The sequence below is a fragment of the Neomonachus schauinslandi genome, chromosome 3, assembly GCF_002201575.2.
Source record: "Neomonachus schauinslandi chromosome 3, ASM220157v2, whole genome shotgun sequence".
NCBI classification, from domain to species: domain Eukaryota; kingdom Metazoa; phylum Chordata; class Mammalia; order Carnivora; family Phocidae; genus Neomonachus; species Neomonachus schauinslandi.
In genome coordinates this window covers 117331731-117342039 of record NC_058405.1, presented here as the reverse complement: position 1 = coordinate 117342039, position 10309 = coordinate 117331731, and positions in this window count along the sequence as shown.

Here is a 10309-nt window from a genome sequence, read left to right as displayed (position 1 = left end):
ATGCCCAAACTCCATAAGGTTGGCATTCTAGATATACCTTTCATAAGCCATCTATATTAGTTTTCTATAACTGTGTAACAAGTTACCACAAACTTAGTGGCTGCAAACAATTCCCACTTATTAGCTCATGGTTCTGTAGGTTACAAGATCAGCACAGCTTGGCTGGGTTCAGGGTATCGCAGGACGGAAATCAAAGTGTTGGCTGGGCTGAGTTCTTATCTGGAGGCTCTGGGGGAAAAATCCACTGCCAAGCACATTCAGGTTATTGGCAGAATTTAGTTCCTTATGGTTTTAGGACTACAATCCCTGTTTCCTTGCTGAATATTATCTGGGTGCCACATTCAGCTTGTCAACAAAGTTCACATTCCTTGCCAAGTGGCAGGAGCAGTACATCAAATCATTGTGGTACTTTGCATCCCTGACTTCCCCTTCTGTCACCAGCTAGAGAAAACTGCCTATAAGGCTCATGTGATTAGCTCCACTCAGATAATCACCCTATCTTAAGATCAACTGATTTGGGATATTAATTACATATACAAAATCCCTTTACAGCAAAATCTAGATTAGTGTTTGATTGCATAACTGGGAGAAGGCATATATATACCAAGGCTTGGAATCTTGGAGCTCCATCTTAGAATTTTATTCCAGTGCACTATTAATCTACCAGCTTCTACATGATATGGTATAAGGCGGGGGCAGTGGGTACTATGGCCATATGCCTATTGTCACACCTCCTTCAAAAAAAAAAAAAAAGGTGGATTCCTTGGTCCAAGAATGTATTATGCTGGATTCTCATCTTGATAAATTAAACACTTTGTGAACTCTTGAGTAATAGCGCTAGCGGAGTCACTGTGGGCATGAAAGGTAAACCCATAGTTATAATATGTATCCATCTAAATAATGATGAATTGGCCCACCATGGGTAGATGTGGTCTGATATAAACAGTTTGTGCCAATTTCTTGTTAATCTGGAAGAATGAGGTCTCAGAGGTTTTCTCTGAGGCTGGTTATATGTTCAGCAGCAACAGTAGCCAGATCAGGCTTGGACACATGCATATGCTCCATCTTTTTTCCCAGGGCCTCTCCATTTTAGACCCATTATGCAAGCAATGGAGTGATTCAGGGTAGAAGCTGGCTGACCTCAGGGGATGAATACCCTACCACCAGCTACTCAGTATGTTGGATTTTCCTGGTAGTCATTAATGTGAGACAAAGAGATCTACAAATTTTGTGCTCACTCCTACAGACCCATCCATATACTTCTTTCCCAGACCTCATATGACTGGATCTTTAAGGCTTTCCCCTTCTGGGTCCCTGACCATTCAACCAAACTATTTTCAACTGGTTAGGAATCTGTGTATATACTTAATTTTAACCACTTCTCTTTTCCTTATAAATTGAAAACTAGGTATCCTGCTCAATGTTCTGCCAACTGAGAGGGCGTCCCCCTTACCACTGTCTTTCAGGACCATCACTACCTGGAGCTACAGTATAGAGGTAATCTATTTTAAGCTTTCAGCATCATTATAAGCCAGTCTACCTTTTTTTCAAAACAGCTTTTTTTTTTTTAGATATAAAGCATACACCATACAATTCACCCATTTAAAGTGTACAATGCAATGGCTTTTAGTATATTCTCAAAGCTGTGCATTTATCATCACAATCCATTTTCGAACATTTTCATTACCCCAAAAAGAAAGCCCTTATCCATCATCCCCAAAACTTCCAGCTCCTCCAGCCCTAGGCAATCATTAATCTGCTTTCTGTCTCTATAGATTTGCCAACCCTGAACATTTCATATAAATGGAATCATAAAATACATGGTTTTTGTGACTGGCTTCTTTCACTTAGCATAAAGGTTTTAAGGTTTATCTATGTTGTAGCTTGTATCAGTACTTGGTTTCTTTTTAAGATTTAATAATATTCCATTTATGGATATACCACATTTTTTTTCTATTGATCAGTTGCTGATCTTTGGATTGTTTCCACTTTTTGGCTATAATGAATAATGGTTCTATGAACATTCAGGTACAATTTTTGTGTGGGTCAATACACCTTGGAACCTCGCCAGGTTTTTCCTCCTCCATCAGATAGTCTTAATAAACATCCCATGAAACCCAAATGTAATTACGTCGAGGGAGAGTCATTGGTACAACATATGCCACAGAGCTCTGAGCCATCTGCTTAGAACTGATCCCAAATGTAGCATGTCTCTTGTATAGTGGATTGTTGCTGTTGCTGCCAGATCTTATAACTTGTTGGATGACAACAACTAGTTTACCATGGAAACTCCAGTTGCATAGACATTTGATGTTCTGTTATCAAGGCACTCTCTCTACCAGGGCCTAATACCACAGCAGGAAATGTTCTTTGAACAGTGAAGATTTATCTTCTGTAAAATGTATGACCTTGCTCCAGAACCCAAAGAGTCTTCTTGGAGAATCTTCTACTGGGGCTTGCCTGAGACTCAACAAATTGCCATCATTTACCACAGATACTTCTAGAACTCTGGTATTTTCCAGATCTCATGGACCAAGCAACGAGACTGCTTGCACCACAATCTGAACTCGCCACAAAATTGTCTCTAGCTGTAGATCCTACTCAAAACTTGCATCCTTCTAAATAGCCTGATAAATGGATCAGAGAAATACTTCTATGTGTGACTCCAGCAGGGTCTGCTACAGTTCTCATTGTATTTAAAACTAAAAACCAAACAGTGTGGCATGGCATGCCAATCACTTCATGAGCTGCCCTTCCTCATGAATTCTACCTCAGCTTCTATCACCCCCCTTTTGCTTACCATGACTTTATTACTGCTTCTAGAACTTGCAAAATTTGACCCATCTTCAGGCCTACATCTCAGATTGGCTCCTTCCCAGGAGTCATGTCTCTGTCTAAACACCTCCACATCAGATTCAGAGAGCCCTTCCCCAACTGCCTATGAAGTAGACTTTCCTCCCTTCACTCCTTGCTTTGAATTCTTTTTCATTCTATTTCATTTCTTTATAGAAAATAATTTGAAATTATAGCACATACTTATTCATTCACTTATTTATTTTCCTCCATAAGAATGTAAATTATACAGAAGCATGGAACTTGCCTGCCTGGCTCACTGGTATATGCCTTCCATCTAGCACACTTGCTGAATGAGTAAATAGATGAGTTGTCATGGATAGCCATTTTATAGAAAGAAGAAATTGACATTTTAACTGAATAAATAAATGTATTCTAGTGTGCAGGATTAAAAACTTGGGTGGGTATTAGAATAAAGAATCTCAGGTGTGAAATATTTTCTAAATACAAAAGAATAAACCTTCAGCACATTTTAATGGAATACAATAATAGGAATTGAGACCTATAACAAAATCTTGCCTCAGGATTTTATGACAAGTAACTAGTTGAAGACATTTTTCTAAATGCTCCATTATGTTTAGAAAAAAATACTAAGAATGAAAACATTCTTAATTTAAAACATACAGAGTTTTTTTTTTTTTAAGATTTATTTTTTTGACAGAGAGAGGGAACACAAGCAGGGGGAGTGGGAGAGGGAGAAGCAGGGGGAGTGGGAGAGGGAGAAGCAGGCTTCCCGCTGAGCAGAGCCTGATGCAGGGCGGGGCTCGATTCCAGGACCCTGGGATCATGACCTGAGCCACCCAGGCAGACGTTTAATGACTGAGCCACCCAGGCACCCCAAGACATGCAGAGGTTTTGACCTTACTTGACCAGATCTGCATACCCTGCTTATAGCTATTATCTAAAGTATTCAGGATTTTTGGAGAATAATGAGTGAAGGAGTAAATCTTAGAGGTATTAAAAATTATGATTTTCTCATTTGGAAGCTTTATTTGAAGATGTATATATCCCTTAATTTGGTTGTTGGGCTCTACCTGAATAGAATTAGATGAATGTACATTGTCAATGGTTTCCCCAAATGTCCCCAGACACTTTCCCTAAGTTTATACACACCAGGTTTATACACAGCCAGAAGGGTGTACTAACTCTAGGATGAGGGAAAGGTGACTGAACAGGAAGTGTATACAAAACCTAATTTTGTTTGTTCACAAGCTGAGTATAAGACAACTGTATCAATAGATTTATAGTGCCCAGAACTAGGACATAAATGACACTATCTATTTTGTACTGCTCAGACTCTCCAAATGAGCTATATTCCCATTAAGAGATCTATCAGTCAAATGTAGCCTATATGTAAGAGAACTGTCAGGCTAGTGAAAGATTTGGAAACAATGACAGAAGAGGGTGTGTGTATCGCAAACATTAGGTATGTGGGAGCATGGTAGCTGTCTTTAGTACTTAAAGAGAGCGCATTTATAGAAATAAGAACAATTAATATTTACAGGGAGTTGGATTTTAATTCTCTCTGTGGGGATTTGTTCTGCTAAGTAGAGGTGTCTTAACATGATATGAGGCACCCTCCTCCCTACCCCCTTTTATGACATGGAATTTCCTAACTCAGACAATGAAAAGAATTAAAAAAAGTATTTAAGAAATTCATTTGGGCCATTTGATACAGTAATGGAAGATATACATTGTATTTATTTGTCCTAACAGAGAATGTAGCACATCAGGAGTGAGCCCTCATGTTAACTATGGACTTTGGGTCCAAATAATGATGTTTCAAGGCAGATTCATCAATTATAACAAAGGTAGCACTCTAGTGGAGGATGTTGGTAATAGGGAAAGGTATGCATGGATGACAGCAGGAAGTATATGGGAAATCACTGTACCTTCCACTCAATTTTGTTAAGAACGTAACACTGCTTGGGGCGCCTGGGTGGCTCAGTCATTAAGCGTCTACCTTCGGCTCAGGTCATGATCCCAGGGTCCTGGGATCAAGCCCTGCACGTAGGGCTCCCTGCTCAGCAGGGAGCCTGCTTCTCCCTCTCCCACTCCCCCTACTTGTGTTCTCTCACGCGCTCTGTCAAATAAATAAAAAAAATCTTAAAAAAAAAAAAAAGAACGTGAAACTGCTTAAAAAAAAAAAAGTCTACTGAATTTTTTTTTTAATTCAGTTGGGCCAGAATTAGGAATCAAGATTAGAGTTCATAAAGCCTGAGCCAGAAGGTCTTTGAAACTGGGTGGAGAGAACATGGGAATGAAAACAACCAGGAATATTGATTGGCAGAGAGTAAAGGAGAAGAAGTGGTCCTAGCTGATTTTATTACATTTTGGACATGTAAAGAGATTTCAAACATGGCTGCAGTATCTCCAGTCCTACAACTTTGGCAATGAGACTTTGTGGCTTCTCTAGTTGAGATATGGAATCTATTTATTTCCTCCTACCCCATCCCTTGAATCTGGATTTGTGACTTCTTTTAATAAATAAAATGTAGAAGAAGCACTGATGTGTCCATTCTGAGCCTAGACTCTAAGATGCCTGGCAGCTTCTGTCTTCCCTCTGGAAAGGCAGCTGTCATGCTATATGGAGTTACAGATTAGCCTGCTGGAGAGAAGGCCACGTAGAGCCTGAAGGATGAGACACCACAAGAAAGAGAGAGTTGATGGGGGGTAAGCACCAAAGTGCCAGGTAGCAAACCTTCTTGAATCTTTAGGCCCAGCCCAGGGGCCAGATGAATGCAACTGACTGATCCCATTGACAATATGTAGATTAGAGGAACAGCCCTTCTGATTTTTGCCCAAATCCCTAACCTGCAGAATTATGAGAAATGACAAATTATTGTTGTTAAAAGCTCTCAAATTGAGGGATTATTTGTACTGCATCTATGGATACCTGAAACACTAGGTGGTTAAGATCAGCAGATGTTTTGTATCAGATGAGATTTCCAGTCACTGGTGATATTCAAGATATCCTATGCATAGGATAGGTAAGGCTGAACTAGATGACCTTTGAGGTTCTTTCTGATATATAAATATTTTAGGAACTTCCTTTCAGGTCCTCTGCTTTTAGGGGGAAAATGAGGTAAAGCGTGTTTTCCCCTATAAACTGTAATGAGGATATTACAGACTGACAGTTTCGTCCCCCAAAATTCATATGTTGAAGCCCTAACCCTTAATGTGATGGTATTTGGAGATGTCTTTTGAGAGGTAATTAAGGTTAGGTTAGGTTATGAGGGTGGGGCCTTAACGATGAGATTAGTGGCCTTATAAGAGGACAAAATATTCCTCTCTTCCTCCCCACCTTTTCTCTTTCTGTCTCTGCCCCCTCCTTTTTTCCCTTTGGTGTGGTGTGGTGTGGTGTGTGTGTGGCCTGAAGAAAGCCATGTAAAAACATAGGCAGAAGTCAGCTGTGTGCTACACTTGTCCACCACCTTCCTACCTCTACTTCAGTAATATTATTCCACTCATTTGTAATACAGAAGGATATACTTAGATTCGGAATCCCTGAAAAAAAATAGATAAGAGTTCAAAACTCATATATAGGCTCTCATCTAAGTAAGAAATGATAATGCAATGATGAACCCAATAAGAAATCAGATCTCTGTAAAAAAGCTGATAAGAAATGAAGCATACAGATAAAAAGAAAGAAGATGAGATAAAGAGAGAAAATCATTCTGAATTTTTAATATATTTCCATCTATCAACAATATTGGTGAATAAGAGAACATAAAAATTGTATGTCTGTATGTAAAATGGTTCAGAAATTGTATAAGGATGAAGAAAACCTGGAGGATCTTTTAAAGTCAACATTCTTATAAGATATTACCATTTATATAAGATAAGAAAGGGAATACTTTGTGTGCACAGGGAAGGCAGTATATAAATATAGAGAGAAATTGCCAGTGTGTTCCAGATAATATCAGAGTAGAAAAAGCACTGGGTTTCCTTTGCCTCTACCTCAGATAAGCAAAGAAATAAGACCACAGTATTAAAGGGAAAGGAATATAAATTAGGACTGGGGAGGAAAATAATCTGTAGGGGATAGCCACAGAGAAACAAGTCTTTCCTGTTGTGGGTGCAAAGTAAATAGGGTAAGAATGGTGTGTAAAGAAAACTAAAATTTTTGCTTTGTGATTATAAAGAAATGGTATAGAGGAACATTTTTAATAGCAAGTGAGAAACTCCTATCCTATCCTTCTAACTGGTATTTTGGAACTTTTAGTTTCATTTTTCCTTCTTTGCAAGACTTCCATCTTTACCATATTTTTACAAAAAATTGAGGAGATTTGCAAGAAAAACGCAGCAGTGAAGGAAACTAAAATATCTTATGTTTCTATAATTTTGCCTCTTTTGCATCACATAAATACCTAGATGGATCTACACTCAATATAGAATGTTCAAAATGGCTTTACTCATGGTAGTTCCACACTAGATACAACTCAAATGCCCATCAAAAGGAGAGTGGATATATGCACTGAGGTGTATTCATACAATGGGATATGACATAACAATAAAAAAGAATAATCTATTGTATTAGCAAAATACATTCCTTTACAAGTATAGCAAACAAACAACACCAAACAAAGACAGGCACAAGAGAAAATATGGATAAATCTCAAAGATATATCAAGTAAAAAAACAAAACAAAACAAAACCAGTCAGACACACAAAAGAGTTCGTGCTGTATAATTTCACTTAGAGAAAGTTCAAGAACAGGCGAAACTAGCTGAAGATGCTAGAAGCCAGAAGAGTGGTTACCTCTTGGAGGTGTTAGTATAGATAAGATGGGGCACAATGGAATCCTATAGAATACTAGAAATGCTCTATACCTTGATCTGGGTGGTGGTTAAAATAATGTAAAAATGTACAAATAATTGTTAAACTGCATAATTAAGAGTAATGTACTTTACATACTTCACTGTATGTATATTATATCTCAACTTAAAAAGAGATAGAGATGGAAAATATGTAAAGGCTCTGTGGCAAATGTGTTAATTCTGAAGAACCCTGGTGTGAGCACTTCAAAAGAAAGACTGTTGTTCCCCAGAGCAGCTGAGACTGAGAAACAAAAAGAGGTTTGTGTAACTGACAATTGCAAGAACCGTCCTGCATATATTAAGACATCACAGGCAGAGAAAACAAATAGTGGTTTCAATTATGAGCCCTAAGTAAAGAGCCACAAGGGTGGAAGCTCCAAACTGTGGGCTTTGGCTTGCAATTTACCTACTTCTCACATGGGCAACTCTATGTTGCAACTTCCAACAATGGTAGTTGCAGAGATTTATTTGTTGAACAATGGTGAGTAATTCTTCTAAGAAATTCAGAAGAACAGCTAATAAGAAAATATATGTAAAAAGTAATTACCAGGAAAAAGCAGAATACAAATAAGACAAGGATAAAAGCAATGAAGATAAAGGCAATAAAGGCAGATAATTGCTATGATTACACTTTAAATTTGATGCAGCTTCTCAGCAGCCAGTGAACAGAGGTAAAGCTAATCAGTTTTTTAATTCTCATTGTCAGGAAAGAAGACAAATATCAGTCTCCCAAAGGAAATAAAAGTTTGTCTGAAATCAAATTTATGTCTAAATCATCCACTGAATCCAACAAGATGGTAAGTAAAGTAGAAAGATCATTGAACTGAAATGAAAGGACTAGGATTTTGGTCAAGAACTCATCACTCTCCGGTTAGGTAATTCTAACCTTTATGAACCTCAGCTTCCCTATCTTTAAAATAATGTTAATAATATTAACAGGTCACACAAATATGCTTGCTGGGTGCTGGGTGCTGAGTTAATTCAATCCTCACTAAAGCCTTATTAACAATGCCTTTATACCCATTTTACTGATAATGAAGTTAGGGTTCAGAGAGGTTAAATGGCTCCAAATCAACATGTAGTAGAAGGGAGAAGATAATCAATTCTTCTTTAACCTAATTCACTAAGTGGTTATACAAATCACATGTGATGCTTGGTTATTAGTCTTTCTGAAAATTCTCTGCAGAGTGAAAAATTAAAATTCACAAATAACTACTTTGTACCTATTTATAAGCAAAACATTTTACTAGACAAATTGAGGTTCACAAAGATGTAAATTGTATTCTGCCTTGATGTAATAAAGGATCACCACTCTCTAAAGGCATTGGCCATGACAGGCCCTCATATAAGAATGTCTTCCCTTGACTCCATCTATTTCCATGCTTTTCCAATCATTCTGCTGATCTTTCCCACAGCCTCATTAGCTCCTTCTTATTCTTCAATTCTCACCCCCCAGCCCTCCTTGTTCTACTTGGCATTAATTGAAATGGATGCAACTGTAAAATGACAGCGATATAAGCAAAAAAAAAAAAGAGGGAACATAAGGAAACACGTTCAGAACACTTGTGGTGAGGGTAAACTACAATAATTATAATAACTTCAATTAGGTAAAATGTCTTAAAATGCAACATAGATTACCAATAATTGGGGGCGCCTGGGTGGCTCAGTCGTTAAGCGTCTGCCTTCGGCTCGGGTCATGATCCCAGGGTCCTGGGATCGAGCCCCCCATCGGGCTCCCTGCTCAGCGGGAAGCCTGCTTCTCCCTCTCCCACTCCCGCTGCTTGTATCCCCTCTCTTGCTTTCTCTCTCTCTGTCAAATAAATAAATAAAATAAAATAAAATAAAATAAAAAGATTACCAATAATTGAGTCGAACTAGAGAGAATAAAGAAAAACTGAAGACAGTTATACACAACACTTTAAATGATTCTTATTTCGCTGATATAATTGGAGAGGGGTCTTCAGGTCAGAAAGAGGAATTTTTCAGCTAAGAAATATTATAGCACGTTTGTGTGTTAATGGGAATAATTGATTAGAAAGAGAGAAGATGTTGATGCAAAGGAAATAGAAGTTATTTGACACACAACATCCCTGAGCAAGCAAGAGGAAATGGGATCCCGTGCATAAATGGAGGGGTTGATCTTTAATAGGTATAGAGACAGGCCATCCACCGTAACAGTTGTGAAAGAAAAATACAAAGGAGCAATACATAATGCCGGTTGTCTCCAAAACTGCTATTTCCTCCTTCATCCCTTCTAACATAATTCAAATTATGCTAAGGTGGGCCTAGGATCAATGGAACCACTTCAATGGACTAACCAATCATATTTCCTTTTCGATAACAATTGGTTGAGGGGTAGGTATATGATCCAATATACTCAAAGAGATACCAGAGAGAGTTTACTGAAAACTGTGGGGAACTTTTTTCCTCCTTGATTAAGAAGAAGAGACATTGAAAGGGAAACTCCTGCTATCTATATTTGGGTGTATGACAGCTATCTCACAATCAAGAGGATCATAGAGAAGCAAAAACCCAGAGCTCTAATATTTTTGAACTGTGGAATTAATTATCCTTGAAACCACATATCTCTGGTTTTCGTTATTGTGGTATTTAAAACCCTATTTTCAAACCGGTTT